Genomic DNA, 24,710 nt, shown 5'->3' with positions numbered 1-24,710 from the left:
GAATAGTCAAATTATGACGCAACAGGTACAACAAGGCTGGTTTCCCTGTAGACACTGGTCTTCATCCTTACCAACGCCCTACACCATCAAGATCACCTGGAAAAACTCACCACCACCAAAATTGGATTAGATGGCGAATGGTTGAGGGACGCGGCGGCGGCCCGGCCCGTCGCCCTCTCTCCCCCGGGGAGAACCAGGCGCCGCGCCCCGCCAAAATTAAGACTTCATCTTTAAGGTGACCCAAAATTTTACACTACACACAATCTCGCCAGCTGCTCGCATCTTGTGGACGGTTTAATCTTTCCGAGAGATGCGATGAAGGCGGCCAGGACTTGGACCTGGACCCGGACCTGGACCCGGACCTGGACCTGGACCTGGACCTGGACCTGGACCTGGACCCGGACCCTGGACCCGGACCTGGACCCGGACCTGGACCTGGACCTGGACCTGGACCTGGACCCGGACCTGGACCCAGACCCGGACCTGGACCTGGACCTGGACCTGGACCCGGACCTGGACCTGGACCTGGACCTGGACCCGGACCTGGACACGGACCTGGACCCGGACCTGGACCTGGACCTGGACCTGGACCTGGACCCGGACCCTGGACCCGGACCCTGACCCGGACCTGAACCCGAACCTGGACCAAGATGGTGTTCTGGGGTATTCACCTAGTTGTGCTTGCGGGGGTTGAGCTCTGCTCTTTCAGCCCGCCTCTCAACTGTTTCTACTACTACTTTTTTTCCACCACACACACACACACACACACACACACACACACACACACACACACACACACACACACACACACACACACACACACACAGGTGGAAACTGAGTGCCCAAATGAGCCACACAGATATTAGAAAGAACTTTTATAGTGTCAGAGTGGTTGACAAATGGAATGCATTAGGAAGAAATGTGTTGGAGGCTGATTCCATACACAGTTTCAAGTGTAGATATGATAGAGCCCAATAGGCTCAGGAAACTGTACACCTGTTGATTGACGGTTGAGAGGCGGGACCAAAGAGCCAGAGCTCAACCCCCGCAAGCACAACTAGGTGAGTAACTAGGTGAGTACACACGGGGAATCGACCGGGTAAACAAGGATAAACTATTCAATACTGGTGGTACGCGAACAAGGGGACACAGGTGGATACTGAGTACCCACATGAGCCACAGAGACGTTAGAAGGAACTTTTTCAGTGTCAGAGTAGTTAACGGATGGAATACATTAGACAGTGATGTGGTGGAGGCTGACTCCATACACAGTTTCAAATGTAGATATGATAGAGCCCAGTAGGCTCAGGAACCTGTACACCAGTTGATTGACAGTTGAGAGGCGGGACCAAAGAGCCAGAGCTCAAACAACTATTTGAGTAATACATCTTTTGATGCTGTTTAAAGTTCTATATTTTATTATTGATTTTCCTTTTCATTATTGTTCTTTATTAATTTTATTAATTTATTTATGAATTTTTGTATTGCTTTATTAATTGTTTTATTAAGAGGTTGGGGGGGGATTGTGGGAACCGACCTGTGAGATTTATATTTATTTAATTTATATGAATTTATATAGAATTTATATTTACGTTAATTTGTATACTTCGATAGCAATTTGTATGATGTTAAGTGGACTGTATTTCTGCAATAATCTCACAAATCGATCCTCTGCACATTAGGGGGGGGGGGGTTTATATTGAATTTATATATATGCAGCCAATCAAACTACAGTATTAGACTACATACATTGAAGAGGTTCCTTATCTTATTTGTACAGCAGGCCTTAGTCCACCAGGTATAACCAGGGTGTAGACACCAAATTTTCCTCGTGTGAGGTGGCTTCCATCACCCAGTAACTGATGCACATGCATGCTTCCTCGTCTTGACCTGTCAAAAGGGCGCTAGCTGTAAAGCCAGAATCCTAATATATGACAGCTATATCAGAGAAAACACTGTACAAGGAACCATAAAGACCTAGGCTTAATTACCTTGTTTGAGTCGATCATTCGTGTTCTAACCGGTACGCCCTATCTACTGACATTAATGGCCAAAAATGATTAGATAAACGGGTTTCGGAAAGACACTTCCCTTGAGATTGATGACAGCGTGTTGATGATGGCAGATCACTACTCTGATCTTCCATAACACTTCGTCCAAGAGAATTTATAGGAGCCGTATTTGCTCCACGACTCTGTGGTCTTAACAACAATAACAATGGCTGACCACTCCCTCACAACTGACGCAACTGGCCTACATTGTCCAGATGACAGTAAGTGATAGAAGGGTCACATTTACTCTATTTTAATTCTGATAATTAAGTTAATTTATATGAGATGTTTTTATGATGGTAAAGTCAAAAGACTAATGTATTTAAGAATAATTCCCACCATAATAGGTGGTGAATTTATAATAGTATGTGGCAATGATATCCCGTTTTCTATAGACGGAAATTCCACTACAAGTTACATTTTCTATGGGTTAACTTGTTTATACAACACAGCAATATTATCTACCTGTATGATATTATTAAATGGTGTCGGATTTTCCGACAGGGATTTCTGATCAGGATTTCATCAAGGAATTATGTATCGTGGGGCTAGGTTTCCAACGAGTAGACAGAGGCTTTTGGGCCACCAGCTGTGGGAGCGGGGCGTCTCATCTTGGAGTAATCTTTCTAGCATTGTGTCTTCTAACATTTGTCTGGTGTTCCACACCCTGGTGGCTTGGTGCTGTAGTCTGATGTATGATGGCTGTATGTTCAGGAGTTCGCGGAGCTCCTCGATTGTCTCACCATATGGTGGACGGTGTTTTGCTGCTGATAATACTGTGGTTGGGAGGAGGTTGGGGTGCAGGGAGGGGGCGTAAGGTCGAGCCAAGAAGGGTGTGGGGGTGGAGCAAGATAAGGAGGGACGTAAGATAGATATTTAGAATAGAGGGAACATGTAGAACATAGACACCACGCGTGGATACGATAAAGTGCTGTCGTTTTAAACTCTCAAAATGTACTCTCTAGAAAGGAGACGCCAGAGGTATCATAAAATATATACATGTTAGATACTAAAAGGCCAGCTCTCAAATATGCGCACTAAAATAACATATTGGAGCGAAAGATATGGTAGGAAATGCAGAAGAGACCCAGTGATTGTGGGAGTGTCACCGGTACAAGCAGCGAGCACCGTTTGAACATAAGAGCTCCACGGCTATTATATATACTCAAAGCAAACATGAGAAATATTGCTGGAACAAAAGTGAATTAGACAAGTTCCTGCGAGGAATACCGGACCATTCAGGTTGTAGTAGATGTATGGGCCTGCGGGCAGCTGCAAGCAAGTTAGGCCTGTTGGACCAAATTATCACAAGCCTGGCCTCAGGCTTGAGGAGTAGGACTCTCAGAACTCACATCAGGTATTGGAGGGGAGTGGGGGTGGTTTTAGGGTGTAGGGTGGTGCCATGTAGGGAGGGATGTGGGTGGGGCTATTGGGGCGGGGATATGGGAGGACCCTGTGTGATGTTTTAGCCGTGGTGGGGGTGAGAGAGGTGTGGGGTAAGCCAGGAAGGATGAGGGTGTGGGCGTGGGTCAGAATGGAGGGTGTGGGTCAGGAAGGAGAGTTGAGGGCGTTGGCCAGAAGAGGGTGGAGAGCTGGTTGGGTCCCTGGAGGAGGGGGAGGGGGGAGAGAGAGAGACATGGGCGGCGTGGCTGTACTGTGCGGAGAGGGTAGCTTTAATTATTCAATCTGCAGTGTGGTTTCGGCTATTGTGGCAGGTATGAGGGTGGGTGAGCGTGACCGCCAGTATATGTATGGATGTGTGTGTGTATAACATGTGTGTATGTATGTGTGTGTGCATGTATGTACGGATGTTCATGTGTGCGCGCGCGCGCCCAGGGCTCTGCTCACCATTAAGAATGGGAAACAGTTGGAAGGAGGCAGCCTCCACGCAAGTGTTTGAGCGGGTCCTCATTCTTCAGCTGGCCAGGGAATCCTTGGCTGTATCGATCACACAGGCCCCGCTCAATCCTCCTTGTACACAACTGGAAAGTTACACAAACTTTGCTACTACATGTAATTGCCTCTACAACATTACTCATGTGTATGATTGTCACGCATGTACCTGTGTGTGTGTGTAATTACGTAAGGGTAGTTACAGAAAGTGAGCGCTGTACCGTCTTTTGGGAGTCACCACTGGACTGCAAAATACCAATTACACTATGCATATTTGTTCATTAAATTTGTATAAACAAGCGCACTTGCTGTATGATACACTGATAATTAGTTGACATTAATTAGTGTGCTGACATTCGGTAGGTTTACCAACACTATATTATTTTTTTTTGGTTTACTGGGATAATAAGAAATTCCACATACAATTTTGTCTTCCATTGAGTGTGGTAAGGTGAATGTTTGTTGGGGTTTGCGGCGCTGTCTTTGTCACCTGTGTGAATTATTATAATTGGCAGCAGACTCCTGTATGTAAATGTGTGTTGGGGGGGTAGAGGGCGGGAATTACCATTTCTGCTAGTTTGAACTAATTGGACTCTGCAGAAACTTTGCGTTATGAGGCCACATTAAAATAATTGCTGAATCTTTCTCAGTGAAATTTGTTTATAATATTATTAACATTACTGCTGTTAATAATCTAAATAACATTAAAACGTTGTGCGTATTAGTGACCTAAGAGATAGTACATACTACGCCTAATCTAGATATGCAACATTATGTTTGTAACGCGTTTTGAATGTTTGTACTTTTACCTGAATAAACATTTTCTTATCTAAATGACTTAGTCTGTGCAAAGTATGAGGCCAGACGCTTGAGGCTAGCCTCTCCCAAATTTCCAACATGGAACATGGCAGTATGGGTGTTATAGACCACTCGGGTGCCAAGTGCCACCCTTTAAGAAATATTGGCATCCTAAGTGCCTACCTTCCCCCTCCCCCCTCCCTGCGAATTTCATAGTCTGAAATAAAATTGGGTTGTGTTTTCAGATAGTTTTATGCTTACTCCCGCCGTTTACCTGCGCCTCATTGTCATGGCGTTCTTGAAAATATGAATGCTAATTCATTCCGGTTACAATATTACATTTTCTGAGAGAGAGAGAGAGAGAGAGAGAGAGAGAGAGAGAGAGAGAGAGAGAGAGAGAGGAGGGGTGGGGAACAAAGAGGAGGGAAATAGGGGTGATGGAGAGAAAGAGGAGAAGGGATGTCGGGGGAAAAGGAAGAGAGGGAGAGGGAAACAGGGGAGGTGGGGGAGCGAGACCCGTTTAAGCAAGTTAGTGCATAAAGCATAAACACGGTGTTCTATATTAACAGGAGCTTGATGAAAAACGTGAGTGACCTCTCACGTGCTCTAGTGCCCTTGGGAGGTGAGGATATTTGGGTGGGTTAAATAACCCCCAAAATTTCCATCTCTGTTAAGGGTCTGAGTTTGGTGTAGTGGGTTAAAGGCGTACCAGCAAGGTACGGTGAAGCATCTGAGCTGGCTAGGGTTCGAGTCTCCTGGTGGAGGTTGTTGTCTAAAGTTGTTTAACTTCAAACTTCAAACTGCAGAAGGTCCATACCTAACCTACGCTTGAAACAATCAAGGGATCCTACTTCTAATATGTTACGGGGTAATTGGTTCCACAAGAGGCTCACAACAGTCACTATATAAGGCACTTTACATCTATGGTGAGTCACACAGTTACTAGTCTTGCTCCACACCCACCCAACTGGGCGGCAGCTTTACAGTCATGTGCATGCTTCCCCCTCAGTAAGCAAAATTTTTATACTTCGCTAAGATTCCCGGCAGCACATCATTATGAATGAAGTACTTACACATTTCCTGGACTACATTGATGGTGTTATCTCTAATTCCGCGATTTTTTCACATTCCATTATATAATGACGCAAAGTATGCGAATAGTTCTGCTGACAGAGTTTACATTTAGTCTAACCTACATCAGCAGATGTTACAAACTCCCAGAGGTACTTGTAGCCGAGCCTAAGCCTAGCAGTGGTGACATCTAGAAGTCTGCTAACATTATTGGATGACCCATAGACGTGCGGTTCTTCCTGCATAATAGAATGATGATAGATAAGAGTAACTGGTGTGAATTTCACTTTGCCTCAATTCTACGAGATTTTGTTGATGTTCCTGGAACATTACTGCTCACAACAGATACCTTGAGTTATTGTCTTCGGCCGAGTCACTATAGAATATGTTGTACTTAATAGCTTCCGTGATATGTGAGAGCCTAGGCTAGCTCTCACATACTCTCACTAGCTCTCTTATTAAAGCGCATCGCTTGGGTGTTGTTAGCCTAGTATTTACGCTTACGCTCATCAGGCTTGGGGCTCACTCACAACCTGAAGGTCAGGGTGTCTAGCAACTCGTATTTCGTATAATTGTTAATTGTGAGAGTTTTCATTTTATATTGAATTTTTCGGCAATAGCAAGTCTACAAAGGTATTTTACTCGTAACAATTAAATGCATTCAGGCATGCGACTCGCGGGGAAGGAATTGCCGATATTATTTTCCCTTTTAATAAATGATTCGAAACAAAAGAATTACATATTTTGAAGTTCTTAAAGAGCAACTCACTCCCAGGCTTATTGTGCATCAAGAGGGCATTGTCGCAAAGTTCACTTGTTGGCAAGATGGCAACTTATTCTCTGGTAACTTGTTGTAACTTAACAACAGGTTGGCAACTTATTCTCTGGTAACTTGTTGTAACTTAACAACAGGTTGGCAACTTATTCTCTGGTAACAATAGCCAAATAGGGTTTCTACATCTTGCCAATAACTTAAGGGCCCCTCACCATGTCTAGATCCAGCCCTGGTGGTGATCATGTTGTAAATATCAGAGAGAATTGTGTACACGAATGTTATTGGTGATGCATGTTTGTTTTTGGTGACTGACGATGGTTGTGTAATTAAGGTGCTTAACAGCTTATAATCAATAGCCTAGGTTAACTACAATCTGCTGCTTATACAGTATTTACTGTTCCAATCATGTAATTAATTGACCCGCCTCCATATTTTCTTGTTTACATCATATATAAATTTAAAATAATGATTTACTGAAAAAAACGTAATGTATTACCATATTGAATTTGGTGTTAATTATTGTTAGCGTTAAAGTTCCACAGGTAAATATTATCATTATAATTTAGTTAACTTGCTTAGCTAAATGAATTTTCTGGGGTTCCGTTGCTGAGTCTATTATGTGTGTGTCTAACCTTCTCCACCACTACCACTCGCAGCTCGGTAGGGGCCAGATTCACGAAGCAGTTACGCAAGCACTTACGAACGTGTACATCTTTCCTCAATCTTTGACGGCTTTGGTTACATTTATTAAACAGTTTACAAGCATGAAAACTTGCCAATCAACTGTTGTTATTGTAATAAACAGCCTCCTGGTGCTTCGGAGCTCATTAACTGTTTACTAATTGTAAACAAAGCCGCCAAAGATTGAGAAAAGACGTACAGGTTCGTAAGTGTTTCCGTAACTGCTTCGTGAATCTGACCCTAGGTTTGGTACTTAGTAAATGAACTGAACAAAATTAAACGTTGTTTTAAAATGTTAATTGAATAAAGTTTAGTGACTTGGGTGTCGTATGGTGAAGCATGTGTCAAGGTTAATAGCCTCATTTGTTTTGTTAGTGTAAAAACTTCTCCATGATGTTTATAAACATTTTAATAATACTTCTGACGCTAATTTTCTTACAAGTTTTGTATATTCGTGAATTAGGCTCCTGTGGCAGTGTATATGATATTAGTTATACTAGGTTTCAAGTGCAAACTTGTGAATTACTTGTAAACTCTCTCCTCCTCCCCCCTGGTGACGTATTTTGGAAACTAGTTAGGCATTCAAGTCATACGGTAATTATAATTCTAAAATGTAATATATTTGAGTACTCACCTATGGATTTCACGCCCGTTATTCATATTTTTTGACACTATGTAGGGAATTAGCCTCAACCACCACTCATTGTAGCACATTTCACATGGTTATTCCACTTGTACACTGGCTACTGTGTGTGTGTGTGTGTGTGTGTGTGTGTGTGTGTGTGTGTGTGTGTGTGTGTGTGTGTGTGTGTGTGTGTGTGTGTGTGGCTCAGCGCTGAGCGTGTCAGCTTTAAAAGCGTGGGGTTAGGGAGGGGGGTGAGGGAGAGATGGGGGGGAGGAGAGCAAGAGGCGGCCCTCCAAAGTTACACACGGAGATGAGTTGATGGATGGTCTGCCCTGATGATCCGCGGGATGGATTGTTGAAGGTTGTATGGTTGATGGGTGTACTGTTGAAGGTTGTATGGTTGCTGGGTGTACTGTTGAAGGCTGTATGGTTGGTGTACTGTTGAAGGTTGTATGGTTGGTGGGTGGACTGTTGAAGGTTGTATGGTTGGTGTACTGTTGAAGGTTGTATGGTTGGTGGGTGTACTGTTGAAGGTTATATGGTTGGTGGGTGTACTGTTGAAGGCTATATGGTTGGTGGGTGTACTGTTGAAGGTTGTATGGTTGGTGGGTGTACTGTTGAAGGTTGTATGGTTGGTGGGTGTACTGTTGAAGGCTATATGGTTGGTGGGTGTACTGTTGAAGGCTGTATGGTTGGTGGGTGTACTGTTGAAGGCTGTATGGTTGGTGGGTGTACTGTTGAAGGTTGTATGGTTGGTGGGTGTACTGTTGAAGGCTATATGGTTGGTGGGTGTACTGTTGAAGGTTGTATGGTTGGTGGGTGTACTGTTGAAGGCTGTATGGTTGGTGGGTGTACTGTTGAAGGTTGTATGGTTGATGGGTGTACTGTTGAAGGTTGTATGGTTGGTGGGTGTACTGTTGAAGGTTGTATGGTTGGTGGGTGGACTGTTGAAGGTTGTATGGTTGATGGGTGTACTGTTGAAGGTTGTATGGTTGGTGGGTGTACTGTTGAAGGTTGTATGGTTGATGGGTGTACTGTTGAAGGTTGTATGGTTGGTGGGTGTACTGTTGAAGGTTGTATGGTTGGTGGGTGTACTGTTGAAGGTTGTATGGTTGATGGGTGTACTGTTGAAGGTTGTATGGTTGGTGGGTGTACTGTTGAAGGTTGTATGGTTGATGGGTGTACTGTTGAAGCAATCGAATGGTCTACGGGGGGGGGGAGGGATAGGGATTGATGACGGATAGTAATGATAGGTATCAGTGCGGATTGTAGCTTATCTTCCACTGATGATAGTACACATAGCAGCTATTTGCCCAAACGTCCAAAAATGAACTGTTGCACCCAAAACGTCTCTTTTGTATTAGTGAATTAACCCAATGGCATCCTATACAATGGCATCATATACAATGGCATCCTATACAATGGCATCCTATACAATGGCATCCTATACAATGGCATCATATATAATGGAAAAAAGTAGCTATAAAGAATATAAGCCTAACCTGTCAGGCGTAAATAAGCAATCGTAGGCTTAATATATAGCATATTAGGCCTAACATGGTATATACATTGTAACAGGCAGGGTAAATTTTTCCTATTTTTGCTATGTCTCCTCTTACTCCTTGCTTTACTTCTCCCTTAATTATCTCCTCCCTTCTCCATCTGGGTGTTGTACCACTGTACCACCACACTACAAGGCCGGGTGCTGTACCACTGTACCACCACACTACAAAAGGATGAGCGAGTCTTATGAAGTCAGTGGTACATCACTCGGCCGTGTATCAAGAGGGCGGAGGGTCCAGCCCCAGTAAGGGCAGGTGGAACTTTCATGTCTGTGTGTACTCACCTAGTTGTGCTTGCGGGGGTTGCGCTTGTAATCTCTATGTATTCAAAATAATTAATAATAAGTTTATTATTTTATAGGGACGAATGATTAATGTTGATGGAGGTGTCGGGAAATCCAATATAAACAAATATTGTAGATACAAATTTAAAAAATTGAACGTTACAAAGACTAGCCAAATGGGTCTCGGTGTTTAGCCTAGCTCCTAGATAACACCAATCAATGCAAAAAAGATATATAAAAGATTCTTTATTGACAGTTATCTGTGAATAACCAACAATATCTGTGTGAATTTCCAGACGTGCATTGTCGGAGGAGAGTGGTGGTGCCAGAGGTAGGGGCAACAGGGGTTACTGGGATGTTGTTGTTATAGATTCAGCTACTCGGAACAAGTTCCAAGTAGCACGGGCTATGGTGAGCCCGTAACTTACCTGGCACAGGAGCGGGGCAAGAAGCACGGGCTATGGTTAGCCTCTGGTTACTGGGAGGAAAATGGTGGAGAGGTTATGTAGGAGTAGAGAGGTAAGCGGGGCACTGTTGACCATACCAGGGCGAGGAAATGAGTCTTCCAGGACTGGCGGGAGTGGTTGGGAGGGTCCCATCACCCAGTAAACTAGGGCAGACGAGGCGGCGAGGGGCAAGAGACACACACATGTTGGGTCGTATCACATTTGGCGAGACGACGACCTGAGCACGAACCTTAATAGCGTGAGAGTTTTTTAAAAGTGTGAAGGCTGGTGGGTGCTGGGTACGAAGATAAGCTTGTATTCTGTAGTCAAAAATAAATAGTTCTATGTAAAATGTTTAATAAAAGCTGTTGTATTGTAGGGAAGATGATTTGTGTAGGTGTGTCAACTCGCCTAAAGGTTCATGTAGGGTCGTGTACCAGCTCCTGAGACCCGCGTTTTTTTTTTGAGATATATACAAGAGTTGTTACATTCTTGTAGAGCCACTAGTACGCGTAGCGTTTCTGGCAGGTCCCTGGAATATGATCCCCGCCGCGAAGAATCCTTGTTACAACCAAGTACACATTTTACTGTTGAGTTAAACAGAGGCTACAGTTAAGGATTTGCGCCCAGTAAATCCTCCCCGGCCAGGATACGAACCCAGGACAAAGCGCTCGCGGGACGCCAGGCGAGTGTCTTATTTTATTATTTGAGTTTATTCGTCTGTGGTCTAATATGGCGAGTCGATCCTGCTTTGTTTACTTTTGATATTATTTAATGTCCTAGTCTTTACTTTCTCTCCTAGTCCACTGAGAGAGGGAGAGTATGGGTACACAGAGAATGATGATAGAGGTGTGTGAAGAACTCAATAAGATGCAGGCGATGAGTCACAATAACGTGGCTGAAGTATGTTGACCAGACCACACACTAGAAGGTGAAGAGACAACGACGTTTCGCTCCGTCAAACAATCGACTTGAGAATGGTCCAGGACGGACCGAAACGTCGTTGTCCCTTCACCTTCTAGTGTGTGGTCTGGTCAACAACTCAATAAGAAATTCCAGGAGGTCTTCACAACAGAGCAAGGAGAAGTCCCTGAACTAAGAGATTTGGCAATAAACCAAGCAGCCTTGGAGGACATTGAAATTACCAGAGATGAGGTTAGGAAGTATCTGCTAGATCTGGACGTGACTAAGGCTGTTGGACTTGATGGAATTTCCCCATAGATGCTAAAAGAAGGGGCAGAAGCACTTTGCATGCCACACTCTCTGGTGTATAACAAGTTACTGGAAACAGGAGACCTACCAGAAAGTTGGAAGACAGCTAACGTAGTCCCAATATACAAACAGGGTGATAGGCAGGAGGCCCTAAACTACAGGCCAGTATCCTTATATACCAACCAGGTCGTCAACCAGGAGGCCTGGTCGACGACCGGGCCACGGGGAAGCTAAGCCCCGGAAGCACCTCAAAGTAACCTCAAGGTAACCATGCAGGGTGATGGAGAAGATTTTATAACACACCAGCATGGGTTCAGGAATGGGAAAGCGTGCATGACAGGTTTAATAGAATTCTGTGACCAAGCAACAAGTATTAAGAAAAAAAAAGGTGGGCAGACTGCATTTTCTTGGAGTGTCAGAAAGCTGTCATAAAGGCCCCCATAAAAGGCTGTTGCATAAGTTGGAGAAACAGGCAGGAGTAACTGGTAAGGTGCTCCAGGGGATAAGGGAACAGGAAGGAGAAAGTTACTGTGAGAGACAAGACCTCGGAATGGCGTGATGTAACCAGCGGAGTCCCACAGGGTTCTGTACTCGGCCCTATCCTGTTTCTGAGGTTCGTAAACGTTCTCCAGAGATTATAGACTCATTCCTCTCAATGTTTGCTGATGATTCTAAATTTATAAGAGTCATTAAGAGAGAAGGACGGCAAGAAACTACAAGATGACCTGGACAGACTGAAGGAATGGTCCAACAAATGGTGACTAAACTGGAGCAAATGTAAAGTGATGAAGATAGGTGTAGGGAGCAGGCGGCCAAACCCACGGTACCAGTTGGGAGATAAAATCCTTCCGGAATCAGGGAGAGAGATATGGGAGTTATCACGCCAGACTTGTCAGCTTAAGCCCACATCGAAATGATTTCATCGGCGGAATATGCAACTCTGGCAAACATATGAACAGCCTTTAGAAACTTGCGTAAGGAATCATTCAAATCCTTGTATACGTCATATGTTATACCAATACTGGAGAATGTGGCTCCAGCCTGGAGTCCACATCTAGTCAAACACAAAACGAAGTCAGAAAAGTATCAGAGGTTACCTATACCGTTGATAGGTTAAGTAATAATTGTAAATAAGATGCAGTGATTGACTGATGAAGATTAAGCCTCCCAAAAGGTGGCACGGGCATGAATAGCCCGTAAGTGGTGGCCCTTTTGAGCCATTACCAGTATCAAGAGCTGATACTGGAGATCTGTGGAGGTGCGACTGCACCCTGCGTGACGGGAGATGTCTCCCTTGTGAATGTGTTAAGATGAAGATTAAGCCACCCAAAAGGTGGCACGGGCATGAATAGCTCGTAAGTGGTGGCCCTTTTAAGCCATCACCAGTATCAATAGATGATACTGGAGATCTGTGGAGGTGCGACTGCACCCTGCGTGACGGGAGATGTCTCCTGTGTAAGATGCAATAAGATGCTAATTAATCTTAACATACTAAGAAGGTTAGGTGAGGTCGGTGTTTTCTATGAAGCTTTTCAAGGTAAACTAAAATATTCACAATCAATTAGTATATCACATATGCACTTACTAAATAAGCCAATATTGACTGTAAGCAAGTGCGAGAACGGGTTGCAGAGGTATGCCACCAGGCTAGTCATTGAGCTGAGAGGTATGAGCTACGAGGAAAGACTACTGGAATTAAACCTCATGACACTGGAAGACAGAAGAGTTAAAGGAGACATGATCACCACCTATAAAATTCTCAGGAATTGACAAGGTAGATAAAGATAAACTATTTAGTGCGGGTGGTATGCAAACAAGGGGGCATAGGTGGAAGCTTCGTACCCAAATGAGCTGGTTACCTTGCGATGATTTCGGGGTTCAACGTTCCCGCGGCCCGGTCCTCGACCAGGCCTTCTAGTTGCTGGACTGGTCAACCAGGTTGTTGAACCCGGCTGTTAGCAGCAATCCGTCCTCAGACCAAATCCATTCCATCCACCGATCGACCCCAAAGACGCATTCATCAATGTTAACATTCTGTTCATACAACATACAACTTATCTCAAATATAAATAAATTAGTATTATTATATATGTGCATATATAGCCACTGGTTAGGTTAGATGTTTAGGTTCTGTTGGCGATTATTTGTATTTGTAGTACGTGGGTGAAGCATTTACAGCTTTGTGGTCGAACACAAGTCGTCAGTGAACACTTGTTCCGGAAGTGTTCGAACGTTATCAGTTGTGAGTCGTGTGTAAACCGTTTTTCATTCATAAACAGCGGGGGTTTGGCGGGTGGATGGAATGGACTTTGTGGTCTTTGTTCAGAGGACAGGCTGACTCGCAGCCTGACGTATGACTCACAGCCTGGTTGATCAGGTACGTTATCTGCTACAGGGCAGCCCGTCCTCATAAATAAAGGACAAAAGTTCAATCCTTGTACCCGCCAACCCCAGCTGTTTATGAATGAACAACGGTTTACACACAGACTCACAACTGATGACGTCCGAACACTTCCCGAACAAGTGCTTCACTGACGACTTTTGTTTGAACCACAACATTGTACGTAATCTTTCATATAGAGTAGCCACCACGAGTGTGGCCAGAGAAGGGGGGGGGGGTTATCTTGAGATGATTTCGGGGCTTTTTAGTGTCCCCGCGGCCCGGTCCTCGACAAGGTCTCCACCCCCAGGAAGCAGCCCGTGACAGCTGACTAACACCCAGGTACCTATTTTACTGCTAGGTAACAGGGATGAAGCACCAACAAAATCACCACCGTCGATGGTTCAGGTAATAGAGGAGAAACACAGTGGAAGGAGAAGGGGACGAGGAGTAGAAGCTGGGAACAAGAGCCAGAGTTGAGGACACACACACACACGGTGTCGACACCAACCATCAAAACAACATTGTGGTGAAGGGAAACAATTATGTTGTAAGTGTTGGGTGTGTTGGAGAGAGCGGGCGGAGGGTTACCTGGTTGATACCTGGTTGATGGGGTTCTGGGAGTTCTTCTACTCCCCAAGCCCGGCCCGAGGCCAGGCTTGACTTGTGAGAGTTTGGTCCACCAGGCTGTTGCTTGGAGCGGCCCGCAGGCCCACATACCCACCACAGCCCGGTTGGTCCGGCACTCCTTGGAGGAATAAATCTAGTTTCCTCTTGAAAATGGGGTTGTGACCCCTGACCCAGCAGGTCATAGTGGGCCACCATGGTAACAACGTGTGTAGTTCCTGTATGGAGGGTCACACCTCGGCCAAACCTTTCTTCATAAGAGGGAGTCTTAATGCTCCTGGAATTTGTTTTGGTGCGGGGAATATTGTGTAGAGCGGGGAGCCGGTCGGCCGAGCGGACAGCACACTGGACTTGTGATCCTGTGGTCCCTGGGTTCAATCCCAGGCGCCGGCGAGAAACAATGGGCAGAGTTTCTTTCACCCTATGCCCCTGTTACCTAGCAGTAAAATAGGGTACCTGGGTGTTAGTCAGCTGTCACGGGCTGCTTCCTGGGGGTGGAGGCCTGGTCGAGGACCGGGCCGCGGGGACACTAAAAAACCCCGAAATCATCTCAAGATAACCTCAAGAAGATAGAGGTGGTGGTGGCTCTTGGACCAGCATTGTTGCTGTTTGATTGATTGATGAAGATTAAGCCACCCAAAAGGTGGCACGGGCATGAATAGCCCGTAAGTGGTGGCCCTTCAGAGCCATTACCAGTATCAATAGATGATACTGGAGATCTGTGGAGGTGCGACTGCACCCTGCGTGACGGGAGATGTCTCTTGGGCTAGCATTGTTGCCAGGGGAGCCTGGCTCTTATAACCAGGCCATCCACAGTGCCTGAGTGTAGGGTAGTTAGAGGAACAATAGTGCTTCCTGAAGGAGCACACGAGCCACCTGATACGTCTTCACAAGAACCAATTAGTGTAACATGTGAATACAGTTAAGGACCTATAAGGAGAGAACTATATTATAGGATAACGTTGTCTCAGAAGTTTAGGCATTCGTCAACATACTGTACTTACTGATGGCTCTGTTCACCTGTCAAGAGGCCACACTGCAGCAGCAGCAGCAGCAGCAGCAGCAGCAGCAGCAGCAGCAGCAGCAGCAGCAGCAGCAGCCTGTTAAATATAGGAATACGAACGACAGATGTACACAGACCTCCAGTATGAGACTGAACCACACACACAGAATACCTCCACTACAACTTGCCACTTACACACTGTAACACACTAGAGAAGTAATATTCTGCGATTCAAAGTTTGCTGTGATCTTGTGATCTTCAAACACTTGTAACCCCAACATGCATAATACATGCTAGGAATCTTATAACTTTCCTTATAAACAACTTAATTAAGCAATACTTTGTTTTATTTGGGTGCCATCTGACATAGGTGTTATCCAGGTGATGATATGGACCCGCAGGTAAAGCTGCATGTTATGAGCCTTAAACTGACTTCGGGCTCACCATAGCCCGTCCTACTTGGAACTTTTTGTTCCAGATAGCGAATCTTAAACAACAACAACTTAAATTGATCTAGATCTAGGTATTCCAGTCTCTGTTGTAAAGACTTTACTATTTCAGGAACATAGGGATGAGAGAATAGCAGTAACTGACTCAAAAGGCAGAAAGTACGAGTATAAAGAGTTATATGGTTAGACCCGTGAACTATATGTAGGGTCACACAAACCCACTAGACAGCTTGACACTGTATGTGACTGCCAGAATTAGGCCGGGATATAGATGGGAATAACAGGTGGTTGCAGGTAATGAATCCCTCAACGGTGAATATTACAACTGTTTACTATGTGAACAATAGCTAGGATACAACACTATGTCTGTGCTCGCTCTCTTATCAATGATCTCACACCAAATGGCACGAGCTACTTTGAGTTGCGTAATTACTTCATACTCGTAAGTTTTTCTGATTCCATGTATGACTAACCATCGTGTGAGATGGCTGTATTATGAACCCAGAGGTAGCTTTTGATCTACAGAATACTCTGTAATCTTTCATGCAGAGAAGAGCAGCAGTACACCGCTGTCTTCCTGAGCTTGTTAATTAATACAAACTTACTGTATCCAACCGAGACACGGACATAACAGTTGACCTGACCTGCCTTACGTTGATTTCCAGGATCAACGTCAACGTGTTTGGTGGTCTGGTCAACCAGGCTGTTGGTCGCTGCTGCTCGCAGCCTGACGAATGAACCACAGCCTGGTTGATTAGGTATCATTTGGAGGTGCTTGTAGAGTTATCACATGGACACCGTGAAAGACTCGGCCACTTATGCCAATTATTTGAAGCGGGAGCGTGTTGGACACTCTTGGGTCTTCCATGTTGATAGAATGTTCTCTCAGACTACCTCTTGCACCGCTGCTTTTCAACGGGGTTTTATTCTGCACATCCTGCTATGTCTCTTGCTTTCATGTGATGCTGTTTCCATGTGCAGCTTTGGAACTAGTCTAATATTTTCCAAGTGTAAATTAGTATGTCTCTCTTCCGCCTGCTACAAGGGATTTATCCTCATGGCCTTCCGCATATATACAAAATAAGAAATGAGAAGGTTAATTCGACCGATTACTTGTTGACTAATAGAAGAGCATCGCGTGCCGGAACAACCGTGGACATCTTCAAGAGGACACTAGATATATTCCTCCAAGGAGTGCCGGACCAACCGGGCTGTGGTGGGTATGTGGGCCTGCGGGTCGCTCCAAGCAACAGCCTAGTGGACCAAGCTCTCACAAGTCAAGCCTGGCCTCGGGCCGGGCTTGAGGAGTAGAAGAACTCCCAGAACCCCATCAACCAGGTATCAAGTGATCGGCTATCACAACTTTAACCCAGTGCGTGAGCGTGGGTCCCACCACCCTGCCACCCACAGTTCCTGCTCCCCGCCCCCCATTCCCGCCCCCCCCCACCACCCTGCCACCCACAGTTCCTGCTCCCCGCCCCCCCACCGCCCTGCCACCCACAGTTCCTGCTCCCCCGCCCCCCATTCCCGCCCCCCCACCACCCTGCCACCCACAGTTCCTGCCCCCCGCCCCCCATTCCCGCCCCCCCCCACCACCCTGCCACCCACAGTTCCTGCTCCCCCGCCCCCCATTCCCGCCCCCCCCACCACCCTGCCACCCACAGTTCCTGCCCCCCGCCCCCCATTCCCGCCCCCCCACCACCCTGCCACCCACAGTTCCTGCTCCCCGCCCCCCATTCCCGCCCCCCACCACCACCCTGCCACCCACAGTTCCTGCTCTCCCGCCCCCCATTCCCGCCCCCCACCGCCCTGCCACCCACAGTTCCTGCTCCCCCGCCCCCCACCGCCCTGCCACCCACAGTTCCTGCTCCCCGCCCCCCATCACCACCCTGCCACCCACAGTTCCTGCTCCCCGCCCCCCCCCCCCACCGCCCTGCCACCCACAGTTCCTGCTCCCCGCCCCCCACCACCACCCTGCCACCCACAGTTCCTGCTCCCCGCCCCCCCCCCCCACCGCCCTGCCACCCACAGTTCCAGCTCCCCGCCCCCCATTCCCGCCCCCCACCACCACCCTGCCACTCACAGTTCCTGCTCCCCGCCCCCCATTCCCGCCCCCCACCACCACCCTGCCACCCACAGTTCCTGCTCCCCCGCCCCCCATTCCCGCCCCCCACCACCACCCTGCCACCCACAGTTCCTGCTCCCCCGCTCCCCATTTCCGCCCCCCACCACCACCCTGCCACCCACAGTTCCTGCTCCCCGCCCCCCACCACCGCCCTGCCACACACTTTCCTCCGGACCTGCCCCCCCCCACACCACCACCCACTCACCCACCCATTCATCATCTACACCAAACACAGAGAAAGTTCATTATATAAATGGCCTTCTCACACGGACAAAGACAGTTCCTTGAGTTTGCTCACAAAGCTGCTCTTAGAAGATTATACGTGGAGGCAGGTGTGGATTATATACGTGGAGGCAGGTGTGGATTATATACATGGAGGCAGGTCTGGATTATATACGTGGAGGCAGGTCTGGATTATATACGTGGAGGCAGGTGTGGATTATATACATGGAGGCAGGTCTGGATTATATACGTGGAGGCAGGTCTGGATTATATACATGGAGGCACGTCTGGATTATATACATGGAGGCAGGTGTGGATTATATACATGGAGGCACGTCTGGATTATATACATGGAGGCACGTCTGGATTATATACATGGAGGCAGGTGTGGATTATATACATGGAGGCACGTCTGGATTATATACATGGAGGCACGTCTGGATTATATACATGGAGGCACGTCTGGATTATATACATGGAGGCACGTCTGGATTATATACATGGAGGCACGTCTGGATTATATACATGGAGGCACGTCTGGATTATATACATGGAGGCACGTCTGGATTATATACATGGAGGCAGGTGTGGATTATATACATGGAGGCACGTCTGGATTATATACATGGAGGCACGTCTGGATTATATACATGGAGGCACGTCTGGATTATATACATGGAGGCACGTCTGGATTATATACATGGAGGCACGTCTGGATTATATACATGGAGGCACGTCTGGATTATATACATGGAGGCACGTCTGGATTATATACATGGAGGCACGTCTGGATTATATACATGGAGGCACGTCTGGATTATATACATGGAGGCTGTTACGAATCCGGATTCAACGTCCGAGCCTGGAGCAGTGACAAACACGCCATCTGTGGGTCAGCTCCCGAAACCCCCGCCAAACGAACGACGACACCTAGTGAGGACAGCGTGTACTGGCCTCGAGGGCCAGTTTCCAGTCTGGTTCAGCGCTCAACACCGCCGCTCCTGACCTCTGGTGAGGTGGTGCTCCGACGACAGCGCCATCTAGGGAGTGGATATGTCGGGCGTTTGTATCTGAGCCTGTGAGTGTGGTGTATTAGTGTCCCGGTTATTAATGACGTGTCTGCTTACAGAGCCAACCTGGGACCACTGTGTTGAAGGTGTAGTCAGTCTACCCGAGGCAGCCAGTCTCCATACAGTGAAGTTTGCTGCAGCTGTCGTGACGTCGTCCCCCCGGAAGAACACTGTGGTGTGTTAAGCCTGCCAGTGGAGTGGCAGTGGAAGGATTTACCCGGGACCGACGGTTGGAGACGATAATCCACTGGGGTATTGAGGACAGGAGGGTGATTGGTGATATCACACGAGACTCCTGTCTAGGGCGTACCCCTTTTATCGTTCGTGGAGTGGCCGTACCAGCCTTGGTGGCTCAGTACCTGCCAGCAGACCTGCTGGACGTGTGGTTGACGGCCTCCACGACGGTGCCCCCAGTGGACCTGTGTTGTGGCTGACCTGTGGCCAGGGTAGGCTCGGCGTTCTCAGTGGACACGTCTTGAGGCCACGAAGAAAGCACCAAGGAATCGGCACCAAGTAGTGTGGCACCAGCGTCTTCTGCAGAAGACCACGATGAAGAATTAATCCCCTTGTTAAGTGTTAATACCCCTCCCCGTTCGTGTACTCTTTTATTCTATATATTTATACGGTGATGGTGAACATTATATTATATTAAGTTCGTAGCTTCCTTTTCATACTCCCTTTAAGTTACTTGCGTCACGGATCGCATCCCTTGAAAGCCTCTACTGGCTTGGGGTCGGATATATATATCTTCCTCAAACGACATCAGAGTAAGAACCCCGTTGCGTCCCGAGAGGGCCGTAACAGAGGCACGTCTGGATTATATACATGGAGGCACGTCTGGATTATATACATGGAGGCAGGTGTGGATTATATACATGGAGGCAGGTGTGGATTATATACGTGGAGGCACGTCTGGATTATATACATGGAGGCAGGTGTGGATTATATACATGGAGGCACGTCTGGATTATATACATGGAGGCAGGTGTGGATTATATACATGGAGGCAGGTGTGGATTATATACATGGAGGCACGTCTGGATTATATACATGGAGGCACGTCTGGATTATATACATGGAGGCACGTCTGGATTATATACATGGAGGCACGTCTGGATTATATACATGGAGGCACGTCTGGATTATATACATGGAGGCACGTCTGGATTATATACATGGAGGCACGTCTGGATTATATACATGGAGGCACGTCTGGATTATATACATGGAGGCACGTCTGGATTATATACATGGAGGCACGTCTGGATTATATACATGGAGGCAGGTGTGGATTATATACATGGAGGCAGGTGTGGATTACAAAGTACAGTAAGTGTACATTATGAGAGTAAGTGTGTCAAATAAAGGATCAAAGCTCAGTAAAGTCTCGGAAAAACAAAATATTATAATAAAATATTTTTATGGTGAAGTAAAAGGTGTAAGACCATAAAGTTTTAAGGTGTTACACCTCTACGATCACGAGACGATTACCACCAAAGGCACTACGGGCTCACCATAGCCCGTGCTACTTGGAACTTTTTGTTCCAGGCAGCGAATCTTAAACCACAACAACAATTATCACCACAAAACTGACAGAACCCCACATTGAAATTGAAATTGAAATAAGTTTATTGAGGTAAAATACACACAAAGGGATGAGGTAGCTCAAGCTATTCTCACCCCGTTCAGGACAACGTGTTAATATATACATAGACACACATCACAAATAAACATATTACCAAACATTCTGAGAGGTAAAAATATACATTTCCTCCCTCACAAGGAGTATGGTATCAGACGTACACACAAATACTTTTATGACCTAGGTATACTGTATAGACAATTTAGAACCCCACATATGGTGAGGTTGAGTTCCTTGGAGTTAAAATAAGAGAAAAAACATTAATTAAGAAGCAATAAAATGCTTATCTTAATATACTAAGAAGGTTAGGTTAGGTCGTAATAACGCTCGCGGGTCCCACCAGGCAGATACTGATTATCGAAAACTGATGCGGCTATATCAGGTGGAATGGCGCTATTCCTCGTCATCTCAGAGCTTACCTCACAAATTTATGGCGCATGAGACTAATATCCATGAGAAACCTATCGGGGGTTTACCTAGATCATCAGTACACAACCTGGGGTTACCTAGACCACCAGTACACAACCTGGGGTTACCTGGACCATCAGTACACAACCTGGGGTTACCTGGACCATCAGTACACAACCTGGGGTTACCTGGACCATCAGTACACAACCTGGGGTTACCTAGACCACCAGTACACAACCTGGGGTTACCTAGACCACCAGTACACAACCTGGGGTTACCTAGACCACCAGTACACAACCTGGGGTTACCTAGACCATCAGTACACAACCTGGGGTTACCTAGACCACCAGTACACAACCTGGGGTTACCTAGACCATCAGTACACAACCTGGGGTTACCTAGACCACCAGTACACAACCTGGGGTTACCTAGACCACCAGTACACAACCTGGGGTTACCTAGACCACCAGTACACAACCTGGGGTTACCTAGACCACCAGTACACAACCTGGGGTTACCTAGACCACCAGTACACAACCTGGGGTTACCTAGACCACCAGTACACAACCTGGGGTTACCTACACCACCAGTACACAACCTGGGGTTACCTAGACCACCAGTACACAACCTGGGGTTACCTAGACCACCAGTACACAACCTGGGGTTACCTAGACCACCAGTACACAACCTGGGGTTACCTAGACCACCAGTACACAACCTGGGGTTACCTAGACCATCAGTACACAACCTGGGGTTACCTGGACCACCAGTACACAACCTGGGGTTACCTGGACCATCAGTACACAACCTGGGGTTACCTGGACCATCAGTACACAACCTGGGGTTACCTAGACCACCAGTACACAACCAGGGGTTACCTAGACCACCAGTACACAACCTGGGGTTACCTAGACCATCAGTACACAACCTGGGGTTACCTAGACCACCAGTACACAACCTGGGGTTACCTAGACCACCAGTACACAACCTGGGGTTACCTAGACCACCAGTACACATCCTGGGGTTACCTAGACCACCAGTACACAACCTGGGGTTACCTAGACCACCAGTACACAACCTGGGGTTACCTACACCACCAGTACACAACCTGGGGTTACCTAGACCACCAGTACACAACCTGGGGTTACCTAGACCACCAGTACACAACCTGGGGTTACCTAGACCACCAGTACACAACCTGGGGTTACCTAGACCACCAGTACACAACCTGGGGTTACCTAGACCACCAGTACACAACCTGGAGTTACCTAGACCACCAGTACACAACCTGGGGTTACCTAGACCACCAGTACACAACCTGGGGTTACCTAGACCACCAGTACACAACCTGGGGTTACCTAGACCACCAGTACACAACCTGGGGTTACCTAGACCACCAGTACACAACCTGGGGTTACCTAGACCATCAGTACACAACCTGGGGTTACCTAGACCACCAGTACACAACCTGGGGTTAGCTAGACCATCAGTACACAACCTGGGGTTACCTAGACCACCAGTACACAACCTGGGGTTACCTAGACCACCAGTACACAACCTGGGGTTACCTAGACCATCAGTACACAACCTGGGATTACCTAGACCATCAGTACACAACCTGGGATTACCTAGACCATCAGTACACAACCTGGGGTTACCTAGACCATCAGTACACAACCTGGGGTTACCTAGACCACCAGTACACAACCTGGGGTTACCTAGACCACCAGTACACAACCTGGGGTTACCTAGACCATCAGTACACAACCTGGGGTTACCTAGACCATCAGTACACAACCTGGGGTTACCTAGACCATCAGTACACAACCTGGGGTTACCTAGACCATCAGTACACAACCTGGGGTTACCTAGACCACCAGTACACAACCTGGGGTTACCTAGACCATCAGTACACAACCTGGGGTTACCTAGACCACCAGTACACAACCTGGGGTTACCTAGACCACCAGTACACAACCTGGGGTTACCTAGACCACCAGTACACAACCTGGGGTTACCTAGACCATCAGTACACAACCTGGGATTACCTAGACCATCAGTACACAACCTGGGGTTACCTAGACCATCAGTACACAACCTGGGGTTACCTAGACCACCAGTACACAACCTGGGGTTACCTAGACCACCAGTACACAACCTGGGGTTACCTAGACCATCAGTACACAACCTGGGGTTACCTAGACCATCAGTACACAACCTGGTGTTACCTAGACCATCAGTACACAACCTGGGGTTACCTAGACCATCAGTACACAACCTGGGGTTACCTAGACCACCAGTACACAACCTGGGGTTACCTAGACCATCAGTACACAACCTGGGGTTACCTAGACCACCAGTACACAACCTGGGGTTACCTAGACCACCAGTACACAACCTGGGGTTACCTAGACCACCAGTACACAACCTGGGGTTACCTAGACCACCAGTACACAACCTGGGGTTACCTAGACCACCAGTACACAACCTGGGGTTACCTAGACCACCAGTACACAACCTGGGGTTACCTAGACCACCAGTACACAACCTGGGGTTACCTAGACCACCAGTACACAACCTGGGGTTACCTAGACCACCAGTACACAACCTGGGGTTACCTAGACCACCAGTACACAACCTGGGGTTACCTAGACCACCAGTACACAACCTGGGGTTACCTAGACCACCAGTACACAACCTGGGGTTACCTAGACCACCAGTACACATCCTGGGGTTACCTAGACCACCAGTACACAACCTGGGGTTACCTAGACCACCAGTACACAACCTGGGGTTACCTACACCACCAGTACACAACCTGGGGTTACCTAGACCACCAGTACACAACCTGGGGTTACCTAGACCACCAGTACACAACCTGGGGTTACCTAGACCACCAGTACACAACCTGGGGTTACCTAGACCACCAGTACACAACCTGGGGTTACCTAGACCACCAGTACACAACCTGGGGTTACCTAGACCACCAGTACACAACCTGGGGTTACCTAGACCACCAGTACACAACCTGGGGTTACCTAGACCACCAGTACACAACCTGGGGTTACCTAGACCACCAGTACACAACCTGGGGTTACCTAGACCATCAGTACACAACCTGGGGTTACCTAGACCACCAGTACACAACCTGGGGTTACCTAGACCATCAGTACACAACCTGGGGTTACCTAGACCACCAGTACACAACCTGGGGTTAGCTAGACCATCAGTACACAACCTGGGGTTACCTAGACCACCAGTACACAACCTGGGGTTACCTAGACCACCAGTACACAACCTGGGGTTACCTAGACCATCAGTACACAACCTGGGGTTACCTAGACCATCAGTACACAACCTGGGATTACCTAGACCATCAGTACACA

The 24,710-nt window shown here is 47.2% G+C and overlaps 1 protein-coding gene across 5 annotated transcripts in view; it reads left to right on the top strand.

Moving 5' to 3' along the window:
• Nucleotides 1–24,710, top strand: part of LOC123774185 (diacylglycerol kinase delta) — a 252,562-nt gene that overhangs the window by 93,680 nt on the left and 134,172 nt on the right. The window lies entirely within an intron of this gene.

The sequence above is a fragment of the Procambarus clarkii genome, chromosome 10 (genome assembly GCF_040958095.1).
Source record: "Procambarus clarkii isolate CNS0578487 chromosome 10, FALCON_Pclarkii_2.0, whole genome shotgun sequence".
Lineage (NCBI taxonomy): Eukaryota > Metazoa > Arthropoda > Malacostraca > Decapoda > Cambaridae > Procambarus > Procambarus clarkii.
Note: the sequence above shows the minus strand (reverse complement) of the source record. Positions and strands in the feature narration are given on the sequence as shown.